Source organism: Malaclemys terrapin, chromosome 5 (genome assembly GCF_027887155.1).
Source record: "Malaclemys terrapin pileata isolate rMalTer1 chromosome 5, rMalTer1.hap1, whole genome shotgun sequence".
Classification (NCBI taxonomy): domain Eukaryota; kingdom Metazoa; phylum Chordata; order Testudines; family Emydidae; genus Malaclemys; species Malaclemys terrapin.
In genome coordinates, this window is record NC_071509.1 from 109,912,537 (window position 1) to 109,927,469 (window position 14,933).

At 39.9% G+C, this 14,933-nt stretch overlaps 1 long non-coding RNA gene across 2 annotated transcripts in view; it reads right to left on the bottom strand.

The window, feature by feature from the left end:
• The window catches only part of LOC128838571 (uncharacterized), a 149,580-nt gene that overhangs the window by 5,619 nt on the left and 129,028 nt on the right, over positions 1-14,933 (bottom strand). The window contains exons 3-4 of one of the 2 annotated variants that reach the window (XR_008445208.1): positions 4,442-4,511; positions 3,040-3,170 (exon numbers count right to left, since the gene is read on the bottom strand). The exons of the other annotated variant lie outside the window; for it this stretch is intronic. This is a non-coding gene — a long non-coding RNA (uncharacterized LOC128838571). The remainder of the gene's footprint in view (positions 1-3,039; positions 3,171-4,441; positions 4,512-14,933) is intronic. 2 annotated transcript variants of the gene reach the window in all.

Sequence of the window (14,933 nt, forward strand, 5' to 3'; positions counted from 1 at the left end):
TTTAATATAAGAATCCCATGAACTGCAGACTATTTTCCTCCCCTCTGCTTACTCAGAGACATTCAGCACATCAACACATACATAAATCTTTTCACCTAGACTGAGTTGTTAAAAAATTTACCCAGTGGTTCATACAATCGAGTCGGATTAGAACTGTTCATAATACAGCACCAGCACAGTTGAAAAGCATTCAGTGGGTACATTTTATTTACAAAATAAAACATTTTATTGGTGGACTGCACATTCAGCCTATAAATTGCCTCATTCTCCTGCACTGCACTAACCATCTGTACACAGTATATTTCAACCAGCCATTCTCACTATCTTACAATTGCTAACACATAATGCTAGTTAGGAGGTGCTTTGTAATCACACTGCTTTCTGACTAAGACGGAAATATTTCTCTATCCCTCCCTTGAGTTCACAAGTATCCCAAAGTGTAATAATTTCTTGCTGGTTGTCTTCCAAAAGGATGTTGTGAGCCCCTCTACAGTTCAGCTAAGGTGAATTTCACCCTTGTGCAGAGGGTGAACACAAGGCCATATACCAAATAAGTCCCATTTAAGTCTTTGGAATAAGGGCTAAATAGGATTTAAATGGTGCTTTGGCCTCATGCTGACCTTCTGCACAGGGGTGAATTTAATTCTTGTCGTAGAATATCTGTACAAGGAGGCAGGTTTTGAATTAAGTAGCAAGACTTGATGTCAAAAATAAAAAAATATTCATTAGTACTATAAGCAGATGATTTCTGCAATGACAGAAGCATGTTAAAACCTATTAGTAATAAAAGCTGAATCCATATTTCACAGTATGCTGTAACAAAACCTGTTGTAAAATATTGGTTTTAGAGACTGTGTTTAAAAGATGGATTTAAGAATCTACAATGCCTGCTGTACCATCTTGTATGATTTTAAAACAATAAGAAATCACTTAAAATATACCTTAATATAAAGTTTTGTTAAAACGTATATTCTTTTATAACATTTTTATTGACTTTCACGTAAACACAAGTATCCCCAGCCTAGAAAAATATGAAAAGAAATTTTCAAAATTGCTTATGATGTCAATAAAGGAAAAGAAAGAACTCTGCTTTACATGTATCATTAAATAAAATTTAAAATGTTATCAATTTTATCCAGGGGATTGAAAACAGGAGAAAGTGGATAAGAAGAAACAAAGGGAGGGAAGAAGAACTTTATAACAAAAAAGGTAAAAACAAAGAACCACTAATATAATCTAGAAAAGGTCCCCAAATGGTGTCCAAAATGGTTAATTTGTAATTGGTTATGATCATGCATAACAGGATGCTTCTGTTAAAGATACGAGGCAGAAACCCCACTGGGTGTAAATTGTCATAGGTCCATTGAAGTCACTGGAACTGTGACCGTTTATATCAGTGGAGGCTCTGCATCATAGAATCTCGGAAATATTGCATCCCATAGAAGACGAGGAAACTATGATTTGAAACTCATTTCTACTTCATCCCTGCAGAATGGGAGTTTATCTGCACAGTCACCTTGCGCGGTCCATTACCCTGGGTAGCATCGTCATGCTGCCATTGTCTGACTCCCCATACAGTTGTGCTGTAGGAGCTATGCAAGAGAATGTGTGTCTGAATTAACACTTGATCATATAGTCACTCTGATAGCCACAACCTAGCCCATGGAATACACAATGGAGAATGGCTGTACCTGTCCTGGTCTATGCTCTCCCACTCCTGCACCCTCAAAACTTAACACTACAGAGCTCTGGATAGGAGCCAGAGATGGGAGGAAAGCAAGCTGAGCAGGCACTGTTCCCCTCTCCCCCTGGGATCTGATTGTTTTGGCTCTTCTCCCATCGCTGAAGCATAGAGAAGAATATTACAGAAAAGTCCTGTTACAGTAGGTCACTTAGTCTCCTCTTGATATGTAGGATTGTCTCCTGTAACTCTGTATATTGTCTTTTCTAGCGGAACAATCTCAGATTTCTAGTACCTGTTTAGTACAGTGGTACTTTGGCTGTCATTAAACATGTGCTGAGCCATGTTTTACTTTTTTTTATCCTTTATTTTTTCAATCCCTTTCTCAGTTCAGTGATAACTCACAGCAGGCAGAAACTGGCAGAAATAGGGAGGGCCATGTGAACACATTTTCCAAAGATTCTTTCCCACAACTCTGCCATTTTAGGACATTCCCTGCACATATGCTCGGAGTATCCAGAAGCACTTTCCAATACATTCCAGAGTCTCTTAATTCTAAACTGCCTTCTCTCAAGTGGAGTACAATTTTCCTAGTAGAAGTATATTTTGAGTTGCCTTTAACTCTGGCAACTCAAAATTGAGTTTGAAGCATCCACCCAAATATATGTCCAAGTAGAATCTGATTATGCTGCTCTCAAATAAAGAGGTTTGAGGTTTTTAAAAAAACCCTTATTTTCCTAAATAAAAACTCAATTTTTGATTGCAGTTCTAAATCTATAATTCGTGCCAACAGCAACACACACAGCAGCCAGCTTCCATCAGCATTGAGACTTCCCAGACAAGCTGTACAATATCACTCCAGAAACTGCTGAGGTTTGGCAATAATTGTAAGATCAATGGGAAGAAATAGTAGCAATAGAGGACAAATTTAATTGGGTAGAACCATATGGTAAATATTAGAATACTGAGGCTCTAACCTTTTAACTCTCAAATCTTGGGTTTAAATCCTGTCTTAGGTCATCAGTGGAAATTTAGTTGAGGCAATATTGGAAGTTATGGGTATCTAAATTCCACTATATACAGTTTCAGCTTATGTACGTTAGTGCAATAGTTAGACATACAGTAAAAAGGTTTGTATGGTCCTTAATTCACACTGAAATGGAAGAAGAGACAGAAGGAAAGATAATTGCTAAGGAATTAAGTAGATTTGCTTTTTCAAGTTTTGAATCACAAATCTAAGGGGAAAAACAGGTATGGATCTTTAGTGTATGTAAATTGTTGGAAAAAAGTCAAACACAGCACATGCTTCTCTTTTCTTTCATTTATTTTATTTCATAGTGTTAAAAATAAAGATTTACTTTAGGACAGCCCTTTCCTATTAGTCCTGCGACTTTCTGGTATGTCTTTTTCAGGTTTTTTGGAGGCAGTGTTGTGTTTGACGAGAGACTTTCAGTCTGATTCTTCTCTGCCTTGTATCTTGAGTAGTCACCTGGGCAGAGGGAGAGCAAAACATTGCCACATCAGTCTTCTCCACTCCCACATCATAAGGAATAGTTTTGTTTCCCTGATTAAATGAGTTATGTAATTTAAAAGTAGGCATTGCAGATTTCAAATTATTAGATGCAATGGCTAGAAGTTGAAGCCAGCAAAGTTCAAATTGGAGATAAGATGCATTTTTAACAGTGAGGAACAGCTTGCCAGGTAATATAGTAAGTCCTCCATCACTTGGAGATTTAAAGCAAGTCTGGATATCTATCAAAAATATTGTTTACTTCATCCAAAAGTTATTGGGCTCAGTGCAAGAATAACTGGCTTATTTTGTGGAGAACTCGATCATCTTAAGGGTCTCTCCAGACCTTAAAAAGTTAGGAAGTGTACATTCAAGTATAAAACTGGCAATTTGAAATTTGCATTCACCGATTAGTTATGCAATTTTGAATGTACTTTTGTGGAATATCCAAGCATTCAAACTTCAAATTAGCTTTTTGTATGTACTCACACTTGTAAAGCTGGACTATACACACGAATATTTGCAAGCAGGAACCCTAAAGTGGTGCAAGCACAGCCAAATCAAAGTCATGTAAAATGTGAACAAATATTTTCAGATTTATTTTAGCAGCATTCATCTCCAATGGGCTGGTTTAACCTGGAAGTGACTATGAACTCTTCGGACTCCACTGAATACACTTCTGCTGCTGCCTACAGTTGTAAAGTAAAGGGGCAGATGTAAGGCCAAAGACAGAGTGCTTTATTTTTGTAGTTGAACAAGGTGGAGGTGCTAATGCTCCAGAAACACTGAAGCCTGTATTTTTTTCCTGAGGCATCAGTGTTTCTTAATGAGTCATAGTGAACTTCACTGTTTCAACACTGTGGGACAGACTGCCCCCTCCACCATAAAACCCTTAGGACAATGTTAGAGGGAAGGAAAGTCTGCAACAATTCCCTTCTGGAGCTCCCTCCAAGTGTCCTGTCAGAGATATACCTACTATAGATTTAACTGATGTAATTTCTCCCTGGAACGCAAGCCACCCCAAAATGGGCAGGAGCCATGACCCAGCACTTTCTAGGGTTCGTGCTAGAGTGGTTCAGCTCAGTCATAGGCATATGCCTACTAGGCGCAACCTGGTCTTCAGAAAGGAGGTTGACAACATGTCAGCTTCTCATCCACACCAGTCATACACCTGATAGCTGAAGATCACATTTGTCACTGCCTCCTCCAACAAAAAATTTCATTTGATGCAGGAGCAAACTTGTCATCACCTCAAGCTGACCATGTGAATCCTTTTCCCAGCTCCGTGCTCAGTAGGTATAAGGAAGAGAAATGTGCATGCTGTGGAAAAAATACAGAATTGTGTTTTTGAGAAGCTGGCTGACAAATAGCTTACAGTAAAACAATGGACCTCTCTGTCTTATGGCCCTGCAACAGTAGGACAGCTCCTTGTGAAGTGAGTCCAGGTCACTTCTCATGGTCTATCGCTGCTAGGCTATGTTCTTGCCAGTTATCTGTTTAACTGATGGGTGAATGTAGGCCATTAATCAATTGAATATTCTTGCCATAGGGAACCTGGCCATAATCATAGTTCTAAAACATTTTATCATATGCTTTATCAAAGAGCCTGGGCCCCATTCAGCCTTGGTATAAAGTTCTGAAGCCATTGGTTCACTCCATACCTTAATTTAAACCATACATTTCAGTAGTTGCACATGCTTACAACAGGGCTGAATTAATCTTGTGTACTTTTTAAACCCTTGGTAGAATACTGTCACTGCAGTCAGTGACCTTGGCAATTCAGAAGCTGTCACTCTTCTTTCCAAGTCAGCACTGAAGTAATGCTAGAGGAACCAGGTTGCTGCCTTTTAGATGAGATATAAAATTGAGATCCCCCTTGTGGTCATGAAAAATCCCATGCACTTTTCATGCAAATAGGCGTTAGTCCTACTTTCCTGCCTTAATTCAACTGGGAAATCACATTCTGCCTGCATGAAGCTCCCTGTTGTTTCAAATGAGTAAGACATTCCTGTTCATTGTTGCTATGTCTCTGATAGTCAGCCTCAGTGGGGTGGGGGGGAGGTCTCTGGTCTAGTCTTCCTCTTTGGAAGGAGTACAAATACCAGTATCCTAGTTATCCACCACATCAGTACACAAGAGGAGGCTTTTTCTTTTTCTTTCCCATGCCAGGGCAGCCAGCATCTAGATCATAATTTGAATCCAGTTGTAATAATTGTTGGGTTCTTTGGATGAAGGATGTTATCTGTACATTGGTATATCAATGTTCCATATTAATGCCAATTGTTAAGTATGTGTAGTCAGACACTCCCCTACTGAAACTGGACATGGACTTCATTAGAATCGGCACCCCTCTGGCCCCAAAACCAACATACAGGGATTTAAAATTATGAAGCACAGTGCCCTCCCAGATCACACCCCCTTATGGCACAGCATGACCCTGCAGACAGCCCACTCTCAGTTTCCTCCTGGATCTCTTAACAACGGTCCAGCATATTTAATGCAACGTTCCTCTTCTTAGGGTCTAATTTATTACATTTTTACAAAATATAGTCTCCATTGGGCTTCAGGCCCAACCCCATCCCTCTTGGGTTGTCCAACTCATCTCTTACTCCAGGACTTCAAGTTCTCCAGTTCCTTCTGGGCCAGGGAGCTCTGCCAGTCCCACTGTAGCCCTGGCCTCTCTGGAGAGTCTTTCCTCTGGGTTCTCTTCTTGTCCTGGTCTAAACTCCCCCTCCTTTGGTTAAGGAATTCCACAACGCTCCTTATTGTGGCTGTGTTGTAGTTCAGGCAGGCTCCCCCAGCTCACCAGTATCCAGCCCTGCTCCACAGAGCCTCCTTTGGTCCTTGGACTCACACACTTCCTCCCCCTGGTTCAGGGCCCCCCACAGTCCTCCTTGGGGGTGTACTAAGATTCAGCCTTAAGCCAGCTTCTTCCAGCTGGCCCCTTTAAATTACTGCCCCCCAGGTCCACCCAGACTGCCACCAGCCTTTCAAACAGAATTTAAAACACCTTCATAACAAAGTCCTTCCTCCTACCCTCGGCCTGCCTGCCCAGCATCTCCACTAAGGTGCATTCTTCCAATCATCCTCGCCACCTGAAGGCCATGTCACACCATCTCACTGCTTTTCTCCTGGGTTGGATGAGTCCTTCTCCTACTAGTATCTCTCCCATTACAAGGGAAGAGGCACACTATGTACTGTCCTCCTAACCAGAATTGGTCCCGGTTGCTGAGAGAGAGAGGGGAGCTTTGTCCCACCCTACCCTATGAGGGTCCTGGTCTGAGGCCCTTAAAGGAACAGTAGCTTGGGTTTTTCCACCCAGCCACTAACTGTTATCTCGGGATCACTCTCTCTGCCCCCCCATCTGCCTCTGCACTCCCTAAGCCCTCTGTCTGCTCCAGAATTGCTGTAACCTTAAAGGGGGTGTATCATGGATCAGGGGTTGGATGACGCTAGTCCTTACTACCCTTTAAATGGGATAGACACCCTGTTACATTATCCAAAAAAAAGTGTTTTTCTGTTGACTTTCAGGAAATTTCATGACACAGTAGAGATTTACACATGTAGGACAGGAACACAGGGATGAAACAAGCCAGCTCTTTATTTTCACTGATGTTCTTTCCTTTTTGCTGCCTTCTCCCAGGTAAGGAAAGTGTTACCTATCTGTAGTGGTACAGTAATTTAAAGGAAAAGAAAAGCCTTTTTACAACAGTGTCATGTGTCAGTCCTCTCTGAATCATGGCTGTTGGTGCAGGGCCACAAGCTAATGGGGTGGTATCGTTCCACAGCTGTTCTGGCAACCAAGCATTGGTGTTTTACGTGACATGATTAGATTTACTGTGCAAGCTAATTGAAAAGGAGCTGAACAATTACTCCAGGTTTTGAGATAAGATTTTAATACTGATGTTTTTCTACTTGCTGTGTACCAAGACTCTCGAGGTGGAGTGAGTCGCAGCAGTAATAAGTAAGTGTTGACAGCTATTTATGTCAGGTCCTTTTGAATTTGTAAACAGAACTTGACAAAACTAAAGCAAGTGTCAAGAGGTTATTTCACACTTTGTTACACCACATAATGTGATATGAAGACATTTCAGAAAAGTTTAATACAGCAACAGAAAAAAAACCTGTGCTTTGTGGGACAAACAGCCAGATCACATTGGGGAAGCAAAAAACGACTTGACATACAGCAAGATTTTCTTCTTCTAACATTGCGCTGACAGCAGTAGTCCCACTAAAGAATGCTAGATTTAAAAGAAGAGGTACTTCGTGGCTCAAGTGTGTAGAGTGTGTGTGTATATATATATATAGTGGAGAAGGGGTATTATATCATCTAAGCATTTTTTATTTATGTCCCATGGTGGCAGGGTCGGGGTGAGAATATAGAAAGTTTCATACTTTACCACCCTGTATTTAATTTTTTTTAAAGGCTTTAAAAACATGTGAAAGATTTGGCCTAGCCACAGGGAGGATATAGTTTGCACAACATGTGAGAAGTCAGCCACATCCTCTTCCACTGTTTCTTTTTTAGGTTTGATGGGAGCCCTTGGGAATCTACATGTAAGCAATACTCATGTCTTCATTCTGCTGCCAGCTTCTCTCAGCCTTCCCCTCCACTGTAAATCAACACGGGGAGAGAAATAAATGAAGAATGGGGAAATGCCTCCTGGGAAACTGACTTTGTGGAGCAAGGTCTGCCAATGGATAACCCGACCTTGTGCATATAATTTTGGAATTAGTATTTGCCAGGATTCTACACAATGTCCCTGTTCTGTTTTTATAAGCATCTGATTGCATGGAACACAAGCTTTTATATCTTTTTCTAGGCCACATTTCTATTTTGTAATATGTTTCGAATCAAAGAGAAAAAGCAATCTCACACAATCAAGCTAGAGCTGCCATTAGATGATTCATTCTCTTTCAAAGAGGATTACCGGTCAAAGCCACCCAAAAACAACCTCAGGATGATCTTGCAATTTTGCAGGGAGGATATGCCTAAAAAGAGTTAAGCAGGCCTGCAAGATTAGTCAGCAACACCTGTTTTACTGTCTACATATTCAGTTCTCTATTACCGCTGCCCATAATCCCTCTCTTTTTCCTCCTCTTTAAAAAATTATGAGTTTGGCACAGTAACACCAAACAAGTGCATTCCAAGAGTTGAACAATTTGGTATACTTAATAGGTACCTACTCCCATTATAAATTATGTATACTGTATGAAAACATAGGGCATTCTTCTCTGACTTACACTAGTGTAAATCAGGAATAACTCTGTGGAAGTCAGTGGAGTTACACTAACGTACGTGAGAGAAGAATCTACCCCAATGTAGCTACCAGAGTTGCCAACTCTAATGATTTATTGTGAGTCACCTGATGTTTGATTTTTTTTTAGCTCATGGGGTCATGTTATTTTGTGAAAATATCAGCTTTCATTTACTATTTAAAAAATTAAATCTGCAGGGGAAAGCTTGAATATGCAAACCCTTGACTAAAAAAAAACCAGAAGAACCCCCACATTTTATATTGTTTAAAATCTCATTAGTTTGAAGCCAATTGCATGATTTTGCGGGGGCCTAAACACTTGGGGTTGCAACACTGAGCTTCCCTTCAATAAGGCAGGTGTATGTGATAGGTAAGACAGACCAATAAGGAACACACAGGCACATAGGGTGACCAGACAGCAAGTGTGAAAGATTGGAACTGGGTGGGGGTAATAGGAGCCTATATAGGAAAAAGACCCAAAAATCAGGACAGTCCCTATAAAATCTGGTCATCCTACATGCACAGAACATTATGCATTAGTCTGTTGTCCAGACTGGTTGTCCTCTAAATAGTATCTGAAATTCTATATAATGAATTTTGTGTCTATACATCCTCAGCTCCATGCCAGTGTCAATACGTCTGCTTGTAGTAACACGGCATGTTGTGATCCATATTATTTAAAAGATGAATTGGTCACAGAGAACTTGATGAAGGCTGGAAAGATTGAGGGAGCAGATAATGCTTGCATCAGAGAAGCAGTAAGAGATGGGAAATTTTACTTATTTGGGCAGCTGAGCACAGCAGATGGCAAGATCTTAGGGGAAATAAACACAAAGTTTGGGAAAGCAAGCAGTGTGTTCTAGCCATTGTCAATGAGCTCCTACAGTAGAAAAAAAAATCAGTCAAAAATTAAATACCAAACAGGCCCTTGGCAGACAGAAAAGGTAGGACAGAGGAGGTTGATGGGTTTCAAGGACCAGCATTTGAAAAATAATTGTATGGATCAGATGGTATTACTACTTTAGCAACCAGGAGATTTGAACACAGGTCCATCAATTATGGGTCAAAGTGCATTCAGCTAGAAAACTCAGCTAAATGTGTATCTGCCAGGCCTTTAGTCTCAGGCTAGCAAGACACACAATTGTCTGCTGAGCAATGAAAAGGTAAACAAAAGTTGATTATATTTATGTGAAGGGGGCAAATGTTACAATCCAATTTACCAGTTAAAGTGGTTTATTACATCTTGTGATTCAATTAATAAGTCCAAGTCCATAGCTGGTATAAATTCATATAGTTCCATTGACTTCAATTAATCTATGCTGATTTACTCCAGATGAGGACTAGCAGGAATACTTTATATAATATCTTGGGGTTCATCCTGCATTTGTGCCTTCCCAAAATTCACATCTCTGGGAATTTTGGGTGTGTAAGGAAGGCAGGATCTGGACTATTACATCAAAGCAACTAATGAAGTTATCAGAGATATGATAATTCACATTTTTTTGGGATAACCAGAGCTATTTATTGTCCTGATCAAATTCCACTTCTAAATTCCCATTGCAGTTCCATTCATACATAGTGTCCTTCTACAATCTCAAACTATTGTGGAAAGTGTAAATTCTGTGTAGCGCTATTGTGTGCAGTCATAGTCCATACACAGATGGCTGTATGTATGTGGTGGATGACTTGATTATATAGAGAGTATACATGGTTGTGTGGTGCACTCTAAAGCTTTTATCAATATGAAATGGAGATAGTCCAATTATTCACAAGGTGTGAAGCCACAATTGAGTTATGCAAGATCTCAAATGAGTGCCAACACAATCATTATAACATCCTCCATACCATCATAGGTAAGTGACAAATGCACAATAGAGTAGAAAAAATCTGGATACATAAGAAACGATATTGGTACTTTGGGTTTTTTTGTTTTGTTTTTGTATTTCTCTGCTTACAGAGCTTGAGCCATCAAAGTGCTGAGTGATCTTTAAATCTTTTCAACATCAATGGAAGCAGATGTAAGGAATCTAGAGCACCGAATGGCATGTGAGAAAGCAATGATTTAAAATTGATAATATACTTGTAATTGTACTATTTTTCTGACATCCATTGCTACACACCCAATTATTTGTTCTTTGGCCCAGATTAGCTTCTGAACTGAGAGGACTGTGATCTAGTGTTCTGAGCATAAGAGTGGGATGTAGGAATTACTAATTTTAATGTATACTCTGACACTGACTGTCTCTATGGGTTCAGGAAAGTCCCTGCATCTGTTAAATGGAATCAATGATATATAAGAATGGCCATACTGGGTCAGATCAAAGGTCCATCTAGCCCAGTATCCTGTATTCCAACAGTGGCTAATGCCAGGTGCTTCAGAGGAAATGAATAGAGCAGGTAATCATCAAGTGATCCATCTCATCGCACATTCTCAGCTTCTGGCAAACAGCAGCTGGGGACACCATCCCTGCCCATCCTGGCTAATAGCCATTGATGGACCTATCCTCCATGAATTTATCTAGTTCTTTTTTGAATCCTATTATAATTTTGGCCTTCACAACATCCTTTGGCAAAGAGGTCCACAGGTTGACTGTGTGTTGTGCAAAGAAATACTTCCTTTTGTTTGGTTTAAACCTGCTGCCTATTAATTTCATTTGTTGACCCCTAGTTCTGGTGTTATGAGAAGTAAACAACAACACTTCCTTATTTACTTTCTCCACATCACTCATGCTTTTATAGACCTCTATCATGTCCCCCTTTAGTCATCTCTTTTCCAAGCTGAAAAGCCCCAGTCTTATTAATTTCTCCTCTATCTTTTGTTGTGATCTGAAAGCTAGTAAAGTGAGGCACATGGCCTGTCCAGAGTTAATTATTTTACTTCAGACAGGCTGCCTGTCACTCCAGTGGCAATTTTACTGGTTGCTGTTAGCATGCCTGAATAGCTCTATGCTGGTTTCTGGTCCCTGTTGGTTTTATCTGGAGGAACAGTTGTCTTAGTGACCAATAAAAAAAAAATACTCATTGATCTGATCCAAAAATCTTAGGTGGCCAAATGGAACCCATAGGAATTCACTGATTTTTTTTTAAAGTTGACTTTAAAGTGGTCTCCCCACATCCAAATTCCTTCTCAAAGACTATTGGTGATAATCCATTATCTGCCTTGCCACACTCATGCCTTTTATCAAACAAACAAAACACAGTTTGCATGCAGATTTGATCCTCAACCAATGTAGGCAGGAGCTTAATGTATATATGAAATTGTATGGACTGACATATTTTTGTCCATGTTAGAATCTGATCCCTGAAAGGTGCTAAGGATCTTTTGAAAGATGCTGCATTCTGTCCACTCCCATTGACAATGGGAGCAGAAGGTACTCAGCACCTTGCAGGATAAACCCTTAGATTTTTAAACTCCTTTGAGCCACGAGCACATTTTTATCTGTGTACAGCACAGCACCAAATAACAAATATACATATATATTCTGTGGGGACACGCTATAATGAGTGCAAGCAAAATCTGATGTGTTTATGGTAATTCTGTATGGGTTGTAATTTCCTCAGAATTTAATCTTTCATGTCCAGGTAGATTACATTTCTATAGTATTTAGCTGTGGAGATGCTCTGGTTAACTTTATAATGTATATATTATATTCCTGCTGAAATAATTAAACTATACAGCTGTATATCTTTGTTACTGATCAGAAGTTAAGTTATAGTCAATATATACAGCTTTAGAGCAGAGACAGTTTACCTTTATTTTAGCAAAGTTCTATGTTATTCTGTTGTCAAATGTCTAACAGCCTAACTCCTAAGAATTCAGATGTATTCTTCCCTATTTTGAAACCCAATGACATGTAAAATAAAAATACTTGTGCAGGCTTCTAACTATTTTTACTTGTGGTGGAACTCCCCGGCAATTTTATTTTCTATAAAAATAGAGTATGTTAAGAAAGGAATTAAATGTTATCTCTTCCTTATAATAAGAGGGAGTTTTGAGAAAAAAAGGTCTATACTGTACCATGCCTCCTGAGCGGTAACACCATACATATGGACAGCAGTGCAAGCCAACCATGGCAGGAAATGAATGTAACCTTTTCATTGTCAGACCAGAATGTCAAACATAGGGTGTTAAAGTAAATCCATTTACAATTCAGGTATTTGTGCTTTTGTATTCACAAAAGTGTTTGCATTTATTTACACTCAGATTTCAGCTTAGTTCATAGGGAGGGGGTGGCGGCGGGGGAAGAGGTCCTATTTCACATCTGCAAGCCATTTTAACTTGACACAAAGTTAATTTAAATCTTTCAAATGGATCCAGGAGTTGTGTCTGCATAAAGATGGTTCACATCAATACTACAGGGAGCGAACTCCTGGATGTCTTTTCACCAGTAAGAACAATGGTATGTTATAAAAGATACAACTTTGGATTGGCAACCCTATTTTTGGAGTTATTCATTTGCCTTTTGAACATATATTTAAACTTTGAATTCATGCAGATATTTCCCAATTCAAAGCTAGTTAGAAAAAAAACCACGAGTTTTCAGAGTAACCTTCATAAAAGCAATTGATCTGCTAAGAATTTGTATATTAGTTAGCCCGTCTTTTGCCTCTGAACACCGTATAACCTGGTGGGCTATTTCACTAGCCCAGGAATGGAAGCAAACACCATGCCCTGTTCCTTTAAAGGTCCTCATCTTTGGGCACTTAAAAAAAAAGACATAATACCAAAATAAAACAACTCAACTGACAAATGTTGTCTACAATCCCCAGAAGCTTTTCCCTTGCCTCCATCAACCTGGAAAAGAAGAAAACAGCCTGTAGGCCCAGTTTCCTCTTCCTTATATATCCCACTGAGCCAGGTGATCATTGGCTATCCCTCGATACAAGGATGATGTCTGCCGAGGGAAGAATCATTGATGAGACTTAAGATGGCGGAGGAGTCTAATCTATGCTCTGCAGGTTTGATATGTGGTTGCTTGGAGAGAACACAACTGTCGGCCAGCATGCTGTACACTTCCCTTCCTGCTCTGCTGTTTCTTAGTCTCTTGAGGAAGGCAATTCTCTTCAAAATAGGCTGAGGCTTGATGTGTGATGCAATACCATCGCAGTCTATTGCCAGCCAGCTCCTCCCAATTCATAGGGTCAATGCCTCCCTTCATAAGATATACTTTCAGAGGTCCTTGCACCGTTTCCTCTGTCCCCCACGAGTTCTCTTACCATGACTAATTTGAGAAAAGAGGACTTGTTTCAGAAGGCGAGTATCTGCCATCTGCACACAATGGCCAGCCCAGCAGAGTTGATGTTTCATAATCTTCACCTCAACTCTGGTGATATTAACTGCAGAGAGAATGCTGGCATAAGTGTGATGATCTTCCCATCTGATATGGAGAATCTTCCTAACACAGCGCTGTTGGTACCACTCCAGACACCTAAGATGGCTTCAGTATGTCACTCATGTCTCGCACCCATATAGAAGAGTGGGGAGGACCACTGCAACTTTCCGAAGGCACAACAGAGCCTACGTTCAATCTCCACATCAAGATTAACAAGGTGCCACCAGACTCCTTGTTGTTTTTGTAGATACAGACTAACACGGCTACCCCCTGATACTTGACACATCAAGATTGGCTGTCTGGGAGAGGTGGCTATCAAGGTAAGGGAAACGCTCAGCATTTTCCAGGAGTTCACCACTTATGACAATTTGTGAGAGAAGGGGAGCAACTACAGTTTGTGGGAAAAGAGGAGCCATGGGACAGGCAGAGATCATTAAACCTTGCAGGGCTGCTGCATCACCTTTTTCCACACAGCTGGACTCAGATCCTTAACTTCAAAGAAAATTAGATTAAAACAATGTATGCAGACATCACATAGATAGTCCACTTTATTTTTAAATGGAAATATGGGGAGGAGGGGGGGCAATCATCTGAAGTCAGTATAGTTCCTTTTCCTCCCCAGTATCTATATAACACAGCAGTAATACAGTGTATAGTTCTCTACTATCTTTGCACTGGCTGAAAATGTAAAGGTAGAAAAAAATCACCCATTGATTATTTGTTTAAATGTAGAGGTTTAAATTAAGACCAATAGTCATCCTTTTCGTTCATGTTGTGTTACTTCAATTAAATGAGCCCACATACAGGGGTGATGTGTAACTCACATATTTGATATGAAATCTCGAAGGCTTCCTGGGAGGTGATTATCATGCTGGAATGAGCAAGTCTATTATGGAATGCTACACCTGCCTCATTCTGTTAATAAAAAGTCCTCTGCATTCTAAGCATACAATGAGGTAGAAGTAGCATTTCAATGTCTCTAAATATCTTTAATTATATTGTGACTGGTACTCCGAGGCACTCCACTAATACAAATAAAGATACATACAACTAGAAGAGATATGAAAGTTGTCTAGTTACCAGTGATACAAAATGTAAATGTAGGTGCATTCATAGGCAAATGAGACCTAACACTCACGCTCCAGTCCCAA